Genomic DNA, 18294 nt, shown 5'->3' with positions numbered 1-18294 from the left:
GTTCATTGAGTTCGCTCCTAGTATTTTGGTTAAACGTCTTCAAAAGTTGTCACCTGATTTCCAGTAAGGGAACATAGGAAGCATCGATGCTCCCTGGTTTTGCGGTGCATTGTGGGAATTTTTAGGGACTGAACATTTCAGGTAGGATTTTGCTAATGCAAGATATGTCAAGTCCTGCCACGACCAAAAGAACACAGCACAACATAACAAAACACTGACACAACACACACAAACTGACACTATGACAGGTTCCTGTCACCCTCATTGACAACTTTCACCAATACTTTGCCCTTTTTCTGTTTATTTTGAGATGTATATAGATACATATATACTATTATTTTATTTTATATATGTTTATATTTCATTTTCCTGTGCTTTGGCAATGTATTTTTTTTATCATGCCAATAAAGCTTATTTGAATCTCGAATGAGACAGCCCTTAAAATGCCCTGACTACTGAACAAGGGAGCTGATCGAGACACAGCCATAGACTCTCATACTGCAGTTAATGCCAAATAGTCAAGAACGTCAAGAGTCTTGATAACGGCAATAAACATTATTATGTTTTGTCAGCCAAACTTATTTCTAAAAAGGAATCTGATCTGTCTCACCTTCTGTGGATATACTGTAAGATCCATACAACAATTAGCACAGCCTTTTATGCTTAGCTTAAACAAGAAAAAGCATCCTAAAATATGTGGTAATTGTCATAAAAACCATGCAAATGTACCTTTTTTACACATTATTATACACTAATTTCATGTTTTCACAAAAGTTATAAAAAAAAGGTTTTGCAGCTAGAACCTCCTCTTTCTTAACCAAAAGGGATTTTTCTGAATCAGAAGGTTCTATCTGTGTTTGACCTATTTCAAAAAAAAAAGTTGATAATGTACATTTGGAATACATTAAGGGTCTCTGTCTTTTTCATTATAAACAGATTTGTTCCTAATATCTTTTTTGCAATATGAAAAGCAAAAACTGTCAAGTTCCTGTCCTTCTTGTCTGGAGTTTTCTAGTTCTGTGGGTCGTGACAGTTCTACCAGAAAGACTCGGAAGGCCAAAGTTGAGTATTCGACATTTATTTGACAGCTGATAGACAGGATATATATGGTTATAATAAAAGATGGTAACAGTTCTTTGGGGTAGGCCCTGTCCGTGGCTCGCATCCGGAGGGCCAAGAAGTCCTCCACTTCCCGCCTTGAGATGTTAAGGCGGGGGCGTAGCCAACCCCCCTGGGGTTATATTGACAGGGACCTCCTGGTGGTGGTGGGGAGGATGGTGGGGCTAATCACGTTGCTCCGACTGCGGACATAGGAAGGGGTAAGTGGCGATCTTTTATGTTCCATGTTGGAAGGTGATTGGTTGGGTGATGATTGGCAATGAGTGATACAGGATTGAGTCTTCCTGGCAGAACTAGCGCTGAAACTACATTTCTACCAGAAAGACTCGGAAGGCCAAAGTTGAGTATTCGACATTTATTTGACAGCTGATAGACAGAATATATATGGTTATAATAAAAGATGGTAACAGTTCTTTGGGGTAGGCCCTGTCCGTGGCTCGCATCCGGAGGGCCAAGAAGTCCTCCACTTCCCGCCTTGAGATGGTAAGGCGGGGGCGTAGCCAACCCCAGAGAATGATCGTGGGCTTACCTCTGGAGCGGGGCCTACCCCCCAAAAGAAATGATTTCTACTCACCTGCTGGTTGGAGTCTCTAGCAGAACCTGTAGAACGATATTAATTGCAAATGTTATTGATAAAACAATTTACCGGTCGCTGGTCGTGAGTAACACTGAGACGGGGCCCGATAGGCCACGACATATACACGAGGCCTCGGTGGGCCACAGCACTGACGAGGCTGACGAGGGGCCCCAGTGACAGAGGTCCCGATAGGCCTCAACACTGACGGGGCTTTGATGGGCCACAACTCTGATACATAGCCCGGAAGGCGCGACACTTGAGACAAGGCCCCGATGGGCCACAACCACTGACAAGGCCACGATGGGCCACAACATAGAAACGCAGCCCTAATAGGGCACAACACTGAGACGAGGCCCGCTGGGCCACAACACTGACAAGACCCCGAAAGGGCACGACATTATGAGGTCCATCCAGCCCCTTCTTTTTGACGAGGCCCCGATGGACCACAACCACTGACAAGGCCGACTAGAGGCCCCAGTGACAGAAGGCCTGCTAGGCCACAACACTGACAAGGCCACGACATATAAACGCGGCCCTAATAGGGCACAACACTGAGACGAGGCCCGCTGGGCCACAACACTGACAAGGCCCCGAAAGGCCACGACATTATGAGGTCCATCCAGCCCCTTCTTTTTGACAAGGCCCCGATGGGCCACAACCACTGACAGGCCGACTAGAGGCCCCAGTGACAGAAGGCCTGCTAGGCCACAACACTGACAAGGCCACGATGGGCCACAACATAGAAACGCAGCCCTAATAGGGCACAACACTGAGACGAGGCCCGCTGGGCCACAACACTGACAAGACCCCGAAAGGCCACGACATTGTGAGGTCCATCCAGCCCCTTCTTTTTGACAAGGCCCCGATGGGCCACAACCACTAACAAGGCCGACTAGAGGCCCCAGTGACAGAAGGCCCCGATAGGCCACAACACTGACAAGGCCCCGATAGGCCACAACATTGAAACACAGCCCTGGTAGGGCACAATACGGAGACGAGGCCCGCTGGGCCACAACACTGAAAAGGCCTTGGTAGGCCACGATACTGAACAGGCCTTGGTAGGCCGTGACGCACCACCACCAGTGTTTGCAAGATTTACCTTGAAATCAGACGGATAGAGCTCGTTGAGCTGCCATGATGGTTGAGGAGTCCATTCGTATGTAAGACCCGTAAGCGGAAGATGACCATCTACCCATACGTTTGATGGTTTCAGTTGGAATTCCGCGTTCGGCCGCGGTAGTTGCTGCTCCGATCCTGAAGGAGTGTCCGGTATACTCAAGAGGCGAAAGTTTGCAGGCTTTGCATGCGTTGGTTAGTTTTTCTCTGAACCATGCCTTCGTAACAGGTGCTCCGTTAGGTAAAATAAAAAGTGGAAAGATAGAAGGGGTTTTTGGGCGGACTTTAAGATATAGTGTCATAGAAGTGAACGGGCAGAATCTTTATTGATAATATTTATTGTAATACCAGTTCGCTTTGTGTCGGTTTTTGTGCTTTTAAGGTTGAATGAGAAGGCGGAGTGGGAAAACTGTATGTCAGAAAACGAAAGGTCTTGCGTTGGGTCGAAATGTTTTGAGTGTGAGGTGAATTCCCCCGGACGCAAGAATCCGTAGAAGGCTGAAAGGAATATGGCCTCCAGCAGTGTATTAACGTAAGGATCAAAAAGCTTGTTGCGAAGGGAGTCTAAAAGTCTGTGTAATATTGGTAAAGTAATTGGCTTGCGTTTATCTGGATGTCTGCTCGATGAATTGCTCATGCCTTTGAGCATCAGACGCACTGATTGGTTGGAGAAAAGGCTTGGATAGTCGTTGTTATGATACTTTGCGTAAAATTGGATTCCCGCCAATAGTCTACGGATAGAGGATATTGTCTGGTTACAGTTTTCGTATTTATGGACTAGGAAGGAGCAAACTGACGAAATCATAATGGGAAAAAGGGGAATTTGGAAGGAGAAGCAGAACATTTTGAAAAGTGACCAGGCGGATTTGTATGCCTTGAGAGTCGACGGAGCGACGCCTTTAGACATATACCGACCGACCGATTGTCGGAGGTAGCCTAATCCAGCTTTATCTCCTCTAGAGGGGGGCAGGGCAGAGGTTCCAGGTCTGCTGACGGGCAAAGTGTTCTGAATGCCTGCAGACGGAAACGAGATAGAGCGTCAGCGATAGCATTATCGTGGCCCGGAATGTGTCTGGCTGTGATGGTGAAATTATGTAGAACTGACTGCCAAATCAGACGTCTCACGAATGGCATGATAAACTGGCAATGAGATCTCCCTTTGTTAATAATGGCAACTGTTGCCTCGTTGTCGCAAAACAGAGTGATTCGTTCGCGAGACCATGCCGAGCCCCAAATGACGCTAGCGACTGCTATTGGATAGATCTCGTGTAGGGCGGACGATGCAAAACCTGAAGCGAGTTTGGGGAATCACGCGGCCACTTCTCGGCGAACCAGTGACCTCGGAAATATCCCCCGAAGCCGATGGAGGGGGCGGCGTCGGTAAATATTTGTAGGTCGAGTGGCGATTCTGAAGCATCGTTGTGAAAAAAGGTTCGTCCGTTCCAGTTATTTAGCAGATATGACCAGAATTTAAGGTCGGAGCGGCTGCCTTCATCTAGCAAGATCATGTCGCTTAGTTTTTCCGCCGAATGTGTCAGGGTAAGCATGCGTGAGATGAATGACCGACCTTGGGGAATAATGCTCATGGCGAAATTTAAGTGTCCTAAAAGGGACAGCATGTCGCGTTTAGAAGCGGCATAACGCGACGAAAACTCCTCGGTGAAGGATCTGATTCTGATGAGTTTGTCTCTGGGGAGAGAAGCTTGCATGACGACTGAATCGAGTTGGATGCCTAGAAATGTTAACGCCGTAGATGGACCCTGCGTTTTCTCGGCAGACAGGGGTACGCCGACGTCGTCGAAGGTCTGTTTGAGTATGTCGAGGGAGGATATTTGTGAATTAGGAAAGTCGATGAGTAGAAAATCGTCGAGCAAGTGTAGGACGAATGGCAGTTTGTTAATGTTCAAAAGGATCCAACACAGAGCTTCGGAAAGGCAATTAAAAATGTGTGGGCTGCTTCTACAACCAAAAGTGAGTCTAGCGGCGAAGTAAAATTTTTTGTTCCATTTAGCTCCAAACAGGTGGCGGTCCGAAGGGTGAATTGGTATAATTTTGAATGCGTCTGTGATGTCGGCTTTGGCTAGAAAGGCTCCGGGTCCAGCTAGTTTAATTAACGTGATGGCGTTATCAAATGAGGCGTAGTGCAGTGAAAAATGGTTCTAGAGGGATGCATTCGTTGACGCTAGCAGTCGTGCTGGAGTGGGGAGAAGACATGTCGAAAATGAGGCGTTTCTTACCCGAATATTTCCTAGTCGCTACTCCGAGCGAGTTAATGCGAAACATGGAATAAGGAGGGGAGTCGAAAGGGCCCATTATGTATCCTTTATTGACTTCTCTCTCCAGCAGAGATGAAACAATTCCGGGTTCGGACATAGCGGATTGTAGATTTTTAGCCACGAAGGGAGCAGTGAGTCGTGATGTCGTACCTACCCTAAACCCTTGAGATAGGCCGGTTAACAAAAAATCTACGAAACATCTATCGGGGTGAGTCGAGAGGTAATTTGCGAGGATGAGTACGTTGATGGGGGTAGATACGGAGTTGATCAGAACTTTTCGCTCGAACAACGGCTCCCGCTCGGATTGCCGGCCTGGATCTCCTGTGGCATACTGATCTTGGGTGTGGGTCCTTGCAATAGATTTCCGGCACTGAATACAGTGGGCATATCTGGACTAGTGATTGTTTTGGGGCAAAACTGTGCCGAATGTCCGTGAGAGCTGCAAATAGCGCATGCGAGTGTTGTATGGCCGCCAAAGTGGCGAACAAGTAGTTCTGTGTCTACTATGGACCAGTCAATTCTGGAGTTAAAAAGAGAAATCATAGATGCAGATTTAGCAGAAAAAGAAACATGGTATTCGTAGAACAATGTACCCCCGTAACGTTGACTGAAGTCTGCCATAGTTGCTAGGTAATTATCCATTTCCTCCCTCCTGTCTGGATAATTTTGGCAGAGAATGTCGCGGTAAACTCCGAAAGCGATCGCGAATTCGCCGAACGATAGGTTGCGTTGCAGTCTGGGATCGGATGTACGGAGAAAAACTGCCACGTCACCACAATCGACCATTTTCCTGTCGACCGCAGGCGAGGGGAGAAGGAGTAGAGCCAAATTGATGTCCTTACCTTGGATGATGTTATTGCGTAACGCGGAAGATACCGTCGCCGCTGCTGGAGGGACGAATCGTCTACCGAAAGCTACCGCTGGAACGGCCGTGGCGAGGGTGAAATGTGTGGTAGCCTGCGATGTAGTTGCGTCCTGTGGTGCTGTCTGGATGAATGATGGAGAGGCTGCGGGGTAAATGTTGACGGCAGGCTGAATTGAACGTCTTGTTCGGGGGCGGGATGAATAGTCGAGGCTGTTGAGCACATCCGGATGTTAGATCCTGGGTTGCTGAGGGTTGTCTCGAATTCCGCCATTTTTGTCTGTAATCCTTGGACGGTAGTGGTAAGAGATCGAACAACCTCTAGCAGCTGGTTGTTAGCGTCGAGGGGTGCGTGCGGGGGAGATTGAATCCTTGTAGGCTGGAGGCTCTTTTTGGATTGGCGAGGTGGAGAGATTTGTTGGACCGTTTCCTACCTGCTTGTTTTGGCTGGGTTGGTGACGCTGATGTCGTTGGTGTTACTTCAGTTGTTCCGGGGGGGACGCCCAAGGTGTTGAAGGCCAGCTGGAGCAAGTCGTCCCTGGATAGATCGGGATCGGCTGAAATACCTGCTTCTCTGAGTTTGCTGGTGATCGATTCATATGGCCACTGAGCCCATGGAGAAACGCGGCAGTGGATTCTTGAGCTACGCCTCACGTTGGCAGGAGATGGAGGGATGAATTCCTCATCGGAGTCAGTATACTCACAGAAGGTTTTCTGAGACATTGCGGAGGTCGGCGAGTTGAGCTGTAGGATTACGACTAATCACGTTGCTCCGACTGCGGACATAGGAAGGGGTAAGTGGCGATCTTTTATGTTCCATGTTGGAAGGTGATTGGTTGGGTGATGATTGGCAATGAGTGATACAGGATTGAGTCTTCCTGGCAGAACTAGCGCTGAAACTACATTTCTATTTATTTTGTGTTGTTGTGTTCTGTGTGGAAACAGGTGGCCTTTGTTGTGACTTTGCGCCACACGTTCTCCTATCGCGTGCCTTAGCCCCGCCCCCTTGTTTCCCGTTATTTTCCCATTAGTGTTTCATTCCCCTCACCTGCCCAGTGTGATTGTCCCTCATTAGTGTACAGTACCCCTCTTAATAAATCTAACACTAATCACTTTTTCACTTTCACTTCTTTGCATTTGGGTTCTTCTTCCATATCCATATCCATCACATAAACTTTGAATCTCAATATCTCAAAACTACTCAGACTGCAGATAGAACCTTTTAATTCCAACTCGACAATTCCTATAAATAGTAAATTCAGGACCTAAAACTTAAAATACTTGCATACATATTTAAAACATACAGAATTATACATAATAATATTGTTTATATATTATAATATTACAATATGTTTAACAATACATGTGCACATACATTTTTTGTTTCGTAAAGACATATCCACATTCAACATTGCCACATTGCCTGAAACTAGAAACGTATCCAACGTTGCTGTAATGGTTGGTTGGCTGGATGGATGTATAGATGTATGTTGCAGCAAAGTTATGAAGGAGAAAATACGAAAAAAAGCAACCTGTTCTTCATTTCTGACCAGCACTTACTGTACCTTGGTCTCTTAATTGTTTTAAATCCATGAGTGAGTCAGTGAACTACATACAAGCCAGAACACTGAACCAGTGGTTAGACTCGCAGCAGCTTTTCCAGACCAGATCTCAAGTGTACTCTCCTATACCCTCTAAAACCAAATGCTGGGCATCCAGCCATCAGAGCCACAGCAGGGCTAGATGATGATTTTACAATATTTTCCAGTGGCTTTAGTGCGTTTCTTTGCATTGTTATTATTATTCAACTGTCGGTCACCTTGAGTTGCGTGAGTTCATGTGAAATCATTACGGGTGCCTGCTAATGCATCAGGATAATCTGAGTGTAAAGTGACTTTCTTTCCTCTGGGAAGAAAATATGTGCAGGTAGAGAGATTTTTCTTTTGACTGTAATTCACTGCGTCTCTGGGGAGGTCTACAGAGCCTTGTCTCGTGCGTTTACCCTTCAACAGATGTATGCTGATCAGATGGTCGGGGTTAGACGTCAGTGAGGAAATCCAGATGGGGGTCAACGCCAAAGAATTCCAGAGGCCTGGTGTGCCGCCCGCTGGAAAAATGACAATTCTTTCCTTGCCGGGTAAATAACATGGGACTCGTTCCCTCCCACCTCATAAAAATCTGGATTTGTTTAGGCACTAGACAGCCGTGAGAATGTGAAACACTCCCTCTTTCTCCCAGCGTTCTGCTCCACATTCCCTCATTTACCTCACTGGTGCCGTGGCACCACAGTACAAATGTGTTTGACAGCAGCTATGCTGAAAAATGGGCCAGCGAAATGACATCCAGAACACGGTGGGGAACACGTGAGGGGTTGCACACAGTCAGATCAAATTGGTGCTGGCATTGATGTCCTCTATAATAACCTGAGGTTTTTGGAGTTTCCTTGACAAATTACAGAAAGCTATTGCGCTATTTCCTTTGGCGTGTCTCTAGGAAAAATTTGGCAATCTAACATCAGAACTGTGGAGCGTTGCTTTTCTCCAATCACTGTTTTTTTTCTTCCGTGCCCTACACTTGCTCTTTCCCGCTGTTTGCTAAACAAATATACAAACTTGCAGGTGTGGCATGTTGTGAGCGTAGTTCATCACAAATGTCATTTTGCTAATGTTAGCACAGAATATATATATGAGCTGAAGTGAACGCTAATAAACCTGCTACCACATTTAAAAAAGCAGTTTAATACAAATGTATCTTAACAGAGATGTACCGATATAAAAATTCTCCACAGATACCGATGGCCGATTATTCAGAGTGATATCTATCTAGACTATTTTTCTTACTGTTATTATTAATATAATAACTTTTCATACTGAACATTAAACTGGAGAAGTTTCTTCACATTTTTTATATACAGACTTAACTTTATTTATAGATCGCTTTTTACAATTTTCATTGTCACAAAGCAGCTGTACACGACTATAAGCTATATTATTACATAAATTAAGCAGAATGTTAAATTTTAAAATGATATTAATATATCAAAAACTCTAAATTCTAGAGCTGATGTCAGCAGCCCCCCCAGTAAGGCAAACAATGCATAACAGTATGCAAACGGTGTCGAGGAACCCCAAACTCTAATGGAGAAAAAAACTCTGCACAAGCTCAACAGTGCTTGCACAACAAGGTTAAATAAAAAATAAATAAACTTACGAATAAGGTAAATTATAGATTTAAGATAATCATTAACAATCTAATAGCATTTGAAGTGTTGTAGAAAAATCGTGTCAAGTTGCCGTGTCAAGTTGCCTTTATCCAGCTCTATCATCTCAGCTCTTATCAGGTCATCGCTTCCCATTCTCAGCTCTGCCATCAGGTCTGGGCATGAACTGCATCCTGCGGTAACCTTGGAACAAAGAGACAAGACTGGCTGAGAGTAGAGTACTGTTCTGCACTCTTTGATGCAACAAGTACATCATTTTGTTGTTGGATGTGTTCCTGGTTCCGGTTGATCTAAATAATGCAGCCTAAATCCTCTGAGGATTAATATTGTGGAAGTGTAGTGTATGCAGAAAAATACCTTGGGAGAACCCAGACCCAACCAGGGGAACCAGTTCCCCTCCGACAAAAACTGCTGCATCTCTCAAAGCTCGACAGTGCTTGCACTACGAGGCTAAATAAAAAGAAAATAAACTTTGAGACCAGAAATTCATTGTATTTTCCAGTCCTCTTTTGATTGACAGGATATATTGGCACTGATCATTGGCTGTCTTGAACCATTCGTCCATAGCCGATAGTGTGTTTTTTTTTTCGACAATGAGTGATATACCGGTCCATCTCTAGATCAAAACCATTGACTATCTACGCTGCAACTCTAAAGGGTCTGATTTGTGTCCTTTCTTTTTTTTTTGAATATTTGATATAATAACATTTTCATTTTTTGAATGAATTTACATTGTATTTTATTTTTATAAAATAGGTAAAAGGTGGTTAAAATGCTATATGTTGAAGAAACTTAACTTAAACTTAAAAAACAGAACAAAAACAAGGACTTGCAAAGTTACAGACAGCTGTGCAACTTTTTTTATAAAAGTTAGATATGAAGTCTTGTTTCCTCAGTTAAATTTTTTTAGGTTTAAACTGATGTAATATCAGCGTATTACATATATTTGACAAAGTTATTCTTTAAAAAGAAAGAAGTAAAAGTTGCTGAAATGCAATAAATTGAAAGAGAAACATTTTTCAAGGGTTAGATAAGCGTAGTAGGGTTTGAAAATCCCTGGTATGTTTCTGATGGGAAAATAAACTTTGACAGAAACATTTTGAGCTCCCGTGCAAGGATTAAGAAGCAATGACACGACTGAGGTAGTTCGTACTGAAATATGGAGGAAGGGGATAAAAAAGAAAAGAAACACCTGTATGAAATTAATTTTGCTGACATCTACATCTCCAGAGCACTAGCTCACTCCAGCTGTTCTCCATTAATTCCTGTAATCGCGACCCTGCCAGATACATCATTCCTTATTTCATTTTGGAAAAAGCCTTCACCATTGCCTCGTTCATTTCTCTCTCTTCATCGTCTGTTTTTACATCTGTTCCCCAGGGGGCCGGAGGTGTGATCTCACAGATGTTTCAACTTGCATGCGTTTGACTTCTTCCAGAAGTTCCTCTCATCTTTGCGCACACCAAATGATCTTGTCAGGACCCAGCGACTGGATGTAATGTGTTCAAGTATGGTGGACATCACTTCAAGGCAAACTTGTTAAATCTCACCTTGTCTCTCATAGGATCTGTTTCCTAGAATCGCTGTCAAGGGCTCTAGCGGTCATTTGTAATACACATGATATCACCAAATCAAAATACATCAAAGAAAAATGCAAACGCTCATTTCTCATCCCCATCCATTAATTACATTACATGAGGTCTTGAACTTTTTTCCCTTTTCATAATCTGTTTAGCCTTACATTCACATTGCTTCTCAAAGTCTGTCTGTGAAAGACTATTGCAAATGGAAATGAAAGGCCCTTCGGTTGTTTTCTGTAACTCCTCACTTGTGTTTGCCATTTTTGAGTTGGCTATGTGTTATTTAGAATAAGCATTCCAAATAATGTTAATGGATGACTATAGATAAACAAAGTTCGAAGAAGCCAGAGAATATAACAAAGACCGGCTGGTTTGCAATCAGCAAACATAGACTCCACCCTATCAGCTCAAGCGAACCAGCACATAAGTAGACAAAGATTATTTCCTGAAGCCGTCTCTACAGGGTTACACATCCCACCACCTCGCCGGCTCCTCTACTTGAGCTCTAATCGACAGCAGGACCCCGGAGGGTGAGTTCTGGGTTTGGCCGTTTCCGAGCTCGGCGCACTCGCCCCTAATGGGGAACGGGAGCATTCCAGGATCGGATGGAACCGGTGAGCTCGGAACCCGCTCCCCGGACAGCACGCCAAACGCATACTTTTACTACCCCTGCTATCTTCATTATATGCTCAGGTGAACTTGTTAAATGTGGTTTACGTAGCACTGGATCTTTTACTAATTATATATCTGCAAAGTTATATCTGGTATTCCCCTTGCTGGTATTTCATGTAGTGATAGTACTGTAGCTCTCATTGGCCAAAAACAACCCAATAGAATGACTGACAATCACAGTTTGACTTTGTTTCCAGGCGGATTGTTAAAAAATGCAACACATGTCTCTCTGAATGCCTGTAGAATTCATCAGATGGCGACTTTGAAACTCGAATGTGTGTGCCTTATACATCAGAAGTTTTGCCAATGGTCTGACTGTGAAACATGGTAACTTTTGCACAATACATGTCCAGATACGTGTTAAGACCACTGATCTATATAAATGACTGGATTGCGCATAGAACGCTGAACTAACGGCAGGAGGTGAAGCCACCGGAAGTGTTCGGGCTGCCATGTTGGTATGCCCAACTGACAGAGGGCATCATTGATTTACAGTCAAAATAACAATCTAAAATGACCCATTTTTTGCAGTGTCCCATGCGCACGATTCATTTTTAGTTTACATGTATGTTTAAATGAATTGTTACTTGTGATGGTTTTTCCAATGTTTATGTTTATTTTGTGCAGAATGATGTCTAGAGATCGGTAAGGTGAGTGTGTATTGCTTACAGTTCTGTTGTAATGGCAGGTATAAATGTTCAGAAACAAAACTTTGTGACTTTAAGAACATAAACAGTCTATAGTTATCTGTATTTAGAATGACCTCATTTGTCACATGTCTCATCCATCTGCTGATCTATTACACAACTGTAATGAAGATGAATGTTAATCACTCAGAAATGGGAAAATTCCTGACTTTAATGAATAAATATTTACATGCTTGCGACATTTGGATTGTAAGAATCTACAGGGAGACTTCAGCTACAAAAACAGTGACGGTAAGGGACAGTTTCATCATTAATGTGCGAAAACTCCCTATGGATTCAATTCAGAATGCATGGGCATACCAACATGGCGGCTCTGATGGCTTCAGTGATGTCTTATGCAATCCGTTCATTTATATAGATTAGTGGTTAAAACGGACAAAAAGCAAAACATCAGCAGACATTACAGTTGAATTATCACATTTTTATACACTGTAAAAAAATAGTTGAGTCAACTTAAAATAATAAGGCAACCTAACACTAGCACTTCAACAAATAGAGACTGAAGTTCATACAACTTAAACATTTATCAGGTATTATTTGTCACAACGTTTTGTGTCAAGTTTAACTTATGAAAAACAGAAATAGAGAATAGAGATTGATGATTTTAACAAAAATTAACAAAAAAAATGTTTTTTACAACACTTGGACATGTTTTCTGACTCAAAGAGACCAAAAGTTTAATCAAATGATTGTGTTACAATTTGTGATGAGTGAATTTATACTGTTTTTTTTCGAAGTGTCATGCACTTACACCTCAACATTGAACACATAAACCTCAATCTCCATGACAAAATGAAAAACCACCATCCATTAAAAACATTTTAACACAACAGATAGTAACAATAATATTTAAGAATAAATTGAGACAGCAAGAACTAAAACACTAATCTTTAAAAGAAAAACAAATAAGAAATGCTGCAATGCATCTTGGGAACGTTCCAACTCTTGCAATATTGCTTGTTCAGAATACACTTCTTTGTAAGTTGTGCAAACTAATAAACTTACTTATTTATCTTTGTAGGGAGAACATCTTCCAAGTTGGATTTTTTACAACATATGGACTGATCCATATTCATATATTCTAAATCTGTCATAGGAGATATCACAATATCCAACAGGTAATATTTTATCTACTTTTCCCTATTCTCAGCCAATACTCAAGTCATTTTTTACTGCCATTTTTTTACCTTTCCGCCGAAGTATCAGTTCCAAAACTGCTGACATCATTTTCAATAAACAAACCACATTTTCAAACAACTGTTTTGTTTCTGTCTTTACCATCTGAAGGACTAAAGTCAACTATCTAATTAAGTTAAGAGTTCATTTGTTCATCATATCTGTGCCTGAGCTCCGGACAAGCAATGACAGAAGTGTGGTGTTACTCAGACTGTACTTCCACATGACTTTAATTACTGATATTGAAGCACTGTGTTTTTAATGAGCTCTCTCCAGGCATTTGCAGCCGATAGCTGTTAGCGAGGTCGACTGAGAACTTCTTTGCTCAAAAGTGAGACCAATATTAAGGCTGTGGTGGTGGCTGTTTGCATTTGGGTTACACTTGCTCTTGACATTAAGCAGCTGGAAAGATATGACTGCCAAAAGCCCTGGAGAGTCATCAGGTGGGTTTTTACTGGTATTTCATATACGTGTTTTTAATTGCATAATTACTCAAACATATTGTCTTGATGTCTATTTTTTATAACAATGTATTGCTACTGGGTTACGTTGTGTTCTAAAGTGTTGTGAGTGATTGTTGGATGCTATGCTGTTTTTGGGAATGAATCTTAAAAGGGATAGTTTACACAAAAATAGTTTACTCAATCCTTAAATAATTCCAAATATGTATAAATTAGAAAGATATTCATTTGAATGCATGTAACAAGACAGTCATTTGACTCCATTGACTACCATGGTAGGAAAACTGGCATTGGTATTCAAAAGTGCCCCAGAATGGTTTGCTGTCCTATGTTCTTCAAAATATTTTATTTTGTGTTAAACAGAACCAAAAAATATAAAATATTTTTTCCTACTATGCTCGTCAATGGTGGTCAAGAACTTGGTCACAAGCATTCTTCCAAATATCTTTCCCTGTGTTCTTCAAAACAAAGTATATTCAGATTTGAAACAACTCGAAGGTACGTAAATGATGACAGAATTTGAATTTTTGGGTGAATTATCCAATTAATTAGTCTTAAAACAATTCAACAACAATCTGGGGAGTTTATGCTATGAATTAATTCATTGTTTGAATCAAATGTGTTGTAGTCCGCTCTGGGCAAGATGTTCAGGGTGACAGTCTCGGTGCTCCAAATGTCAGTTCTGCATTCTTTTATACCAGTTCAAATCCCTGAACTTTAGTAAACTCAACCACAATAGCAGATGTCCTTTTGAGGTTCTTTCTTGAAGACACTTTGCTCCTCCTCGTGTGTAGAAACACCCATGCTTAACCATTTCTGTACATTCTGTAATTTTCTGTACACATACTCACCCAGAGCTATAAGGGTACGTTATAAGAGCTGCCATTATTGCTTTGGGAATACTCGCACTACAGACTGAACGTGTAATTATGACTTCATCGTTTTTGAAAAATGTAGACTTCAGAGTTTACAAGTAGACAATACCGCCGTCGCTATTTAAAAACTTGCACTTTGACACCCGTTTTGGTCCCTGAAAACCCTGTTGTCATGTAAATGAATAGCCAAAAAAGAATAAGAACTTTTCCATTTTTAGTTGAAGACGGTCATGTGTAAACGGCCTCTTAGTCATTGGTTCTAAAATTCTAAGCAATGCGTTATACGTAAGGGTTAACACAACAACCTTTGGAAGGTCTCATTCACAACCACAATTAACAATGCCTGGTTATTTTCAACCCAACGTTGGGTAAAAAGGGACAACCTCATGCAGCCATTTTGTTTATATTTGACCGAACAGTGTGTTAAAAACAGCATTTTGGGTTAGAACAACCGGGCAGGCGTTAATGTATAACCCAACTGTTAGGTTTGTCCCCTTTGGCGCAACACTAGATTAAAAATAACCCAACATTCAGAGTAAAGTTTGATGGTTGAAGGCTTTTTTATCTATTCTTTTCAATTCTATATCCCAAGTGTGAGCAATAGTAAGTCTTAGAATAAGTTGTCACCGGAGATCTGGAGAACTGTTTAAAGTGTATCTTCAGAGTATGCTTGTTTTTTCCTGTAATGTTGTCCGGTGAATGCTCTGTTTCTACTCCCAGGTTGAACACATAAGAAATTGTGAGCTAATTAAAAGCAGCGGGTGTGCAGCAGCACGTCTCTGGCAGCCGCCTGCACATCTCTTGGATAAGTGCTGCCTTTAGTTCCAGTAGCTCTGTCACCGAATGGATTTGAGTGGAGGGTCGGTGTAATTCACACATGGGCACTAGTGGGTGCAGTGGAGTGCAGCGAGGCGTGAACACAGAGATACTGGGATTAGCAATGTCATGCTTTAGAGAGGAGTCTCATTAAATAAAAGTAGAACAAATTATACGAATGGAGTAAAGAGTTAAGACAAGCAAACAGGCTGGTGAGGGAATTGGAACATGAAAAGAAGATCAACAATGGAACATATGGAAAATTTCAAGATTCAATCTGTAATCTGGAAATGGAGGCTGGAATTTAAATACAGTCTCTGCAGAGGTTTGAGAAGTACTGGCCAGGTTATTTTGAGGAAGAGATAATCCTGGATGAATCTTGACGGGATCTTCAGTGAACCAAAGAAGATAGTGACAACTAATCTTTGGCATTTATCTTTCAAGTCACTTATTAGCATGCAAATGAGGATTCTGATTTGATTTGAGATATCTGTGAAATAATCTAAACATCCAGGCAAACATGTAGGTCACAAAATAAAAAAAATGAAACATTTCTCACATACATATTATAGTGTTTTAGGTACAATTTATTTCTCAGTGTTAATTTCCTTTATTTATTTTTATATTATTTAAGAGTCTGTCTGTCTAATAAGAACGGTCGTTCAGATTGCTTCAGTGTCATGTTGTGTGGCATAGTGCAATGTTAGAGTCAACTTTCTGTTCAATAACAAATAGCCATAATGAATACATTTAGATGAATTTGATGAGCCTAATTTAACTGAACTTCTGATAGTTGGTAGACTTTATGACAATAGGTTGTGTGAGACTTCTGTATACAAACAGATCTTGAGTAAAGCTTGTGTACACACAAGGGTAACCTGCTTCAACACAGTAGAGACCATAATAGATTGATATCAGGGTTGAAAATTCATTTATTTCTTTATAGGTGAACCTTCTCAAAGTGGAGCATCAGCAATCAAATGAGCACACCCATTAAAAAAAATAAACTGCCGCTGCTGTTAGTTTTACTTAACCCGTCCTTGTTCACAGTAAATAAAGAAGTTAATCATGATATTTACACAAACAAATTTAATCCGTCAGCTTCACTTAACAAGTGTTTGACTGGTCAACTAAACACTGTTGAGTAGAACGCAAAACTCCATTATATTTGACCTATTGTTGAATTTACTTAATATAAACAAGTTAATTCAAGATGACTGGTTAAGTGGGATTTTCAGTTCCCAGCATTCTTTGTATGCCTGCAATTAGGCAGTACATTTCGAAATTTAGTGTAAATTTAAGTGTTTTTCAGTAAAGAAAAAAGGCTTGTTTGTGCTGAATTTATCTTTGAGGTTTAAAAGAGTTTGTTGTATTTTTAGGGTTGCCCTCGTTTTGAAAAGTGGTACATGTGCTTAGGCTGTGAGATTTGTATGTGTCCATGATGTATTGCATCATTCAATGAGCTTGAACTGTGCTAATGCCAGTACTGAGATGCCTGTCATCTTATTTACAGAATTACAGTAAGTCTGTATATCATTTATGTATGACAACAAAAAGTACCATTGAGAAGTATAAATATAGAGTTTAATTAACTTAAAAATTACTCGTACACTCGGAATGGTTTGAATTGGTTCTCAGCATTACTTACATTTATGTTGTTCATACAATTAAAGGGTTATTTGTTCAAATTTCTTAATATTGTTCCGTGAAACCAGTCGACACACAAATTTGACGAATCGTGTTTTTGAGTGCAGGGAGACATTCCGTCAAGTGTGGGTTAAGATAGCAGCCTTCAAATATATTGGTTTATACTAAAACATTTCTGGTTGAAATGAATGTTGTAGGGTAAATGCAGTCAAAAAGTAGTTTAGGAAAGAAAAATGACAAATAATCTTTCTTAGACAACTGAGTTTATAGTATCTTATCCTGAGAAAGATTCATTGAAAGGAACAAAGATAGGTTGAAGATCATGACAAATTATAGTCTGCAAATATTTCTTCTTATTTCTCCATGGTAGTTAATTTGAGTATTATTTACCTTTACACATATAACAAGCACTTTTAATGAAAGCAACACATATTGCATTCATGGTGTACATTATTTCCCTGGGAATCGAACCCACTTTGCATTGGAACAACTGCTTCCACTGATTTCAGTATGAAGCAATAAAATACTTTCCTGCAGGAGGGAATCTGTAACTAAAGAGTGTCACAAAGGCTGCCCGGTGAAGGGAATGACTGGATCACGCCTGCAGGGCCAAGAATGAGGCCTTGTAGTTGTATAGATCACCCGAAAAGGAAAATTCCTTTTTTATTTTATTTCAGTTATTCATGATTTTCTCATCCTCATACGATGTATTATGTAAGGAAACAGTTGCAATTTTCAAAGAATCACTTTGTAGCTTAAATTATTATCTATTCATAAGCATCTGTAAACAAGTACAAATGAAAAAGGCATAAAAGCGGTCCACCGGACTTGAATGTCCAAGACTTCTTTATCCACATTGTCATTTCTTGTGAGAAACAAAACCAACATTTAAGTCATTATTCACTTAACAGCATCTACTTCACCGCATCTCTCGAATCCCGTTCCTCATCTGTCTGTGCAAGAACCAATGGTTCTCGAACCTGTTTATATTTGGAGCTTCACAGATGTGGTCATACTAAACTATCATTATCTTGTGTGATTCTGTGTAAAAATGTCTTTCCCTTTTAGGTTCAAAAACAACATGCAGATCTGAAACAACATTATGGGTGAAGACTAAATTTTAATTTTGGGCCAAACTGCTGCTTTAATAGCATGCGAAATGCAGATGATCTTCGATGATGATTTTAGTT

This window comes from Triplophysa dalaica, chromosome 3 (assembly GCF_015846415.1).
Source record: "Triplophysa dalaica isolate WHDGS20190420 chromosome 3, ASM1584641v1, whole genome shotgun sequence".
Classification (NCBI taxonomy): domain Eukaryota; kingdom Metazoa; phylum Chordata; class Actinopteri; order Cypriniformes; family Nemacheilidae; genus Triplophysa; species Triplophysa dalaica.
This window is presented reverse-complemented; position numbering follows the sequence as displayed.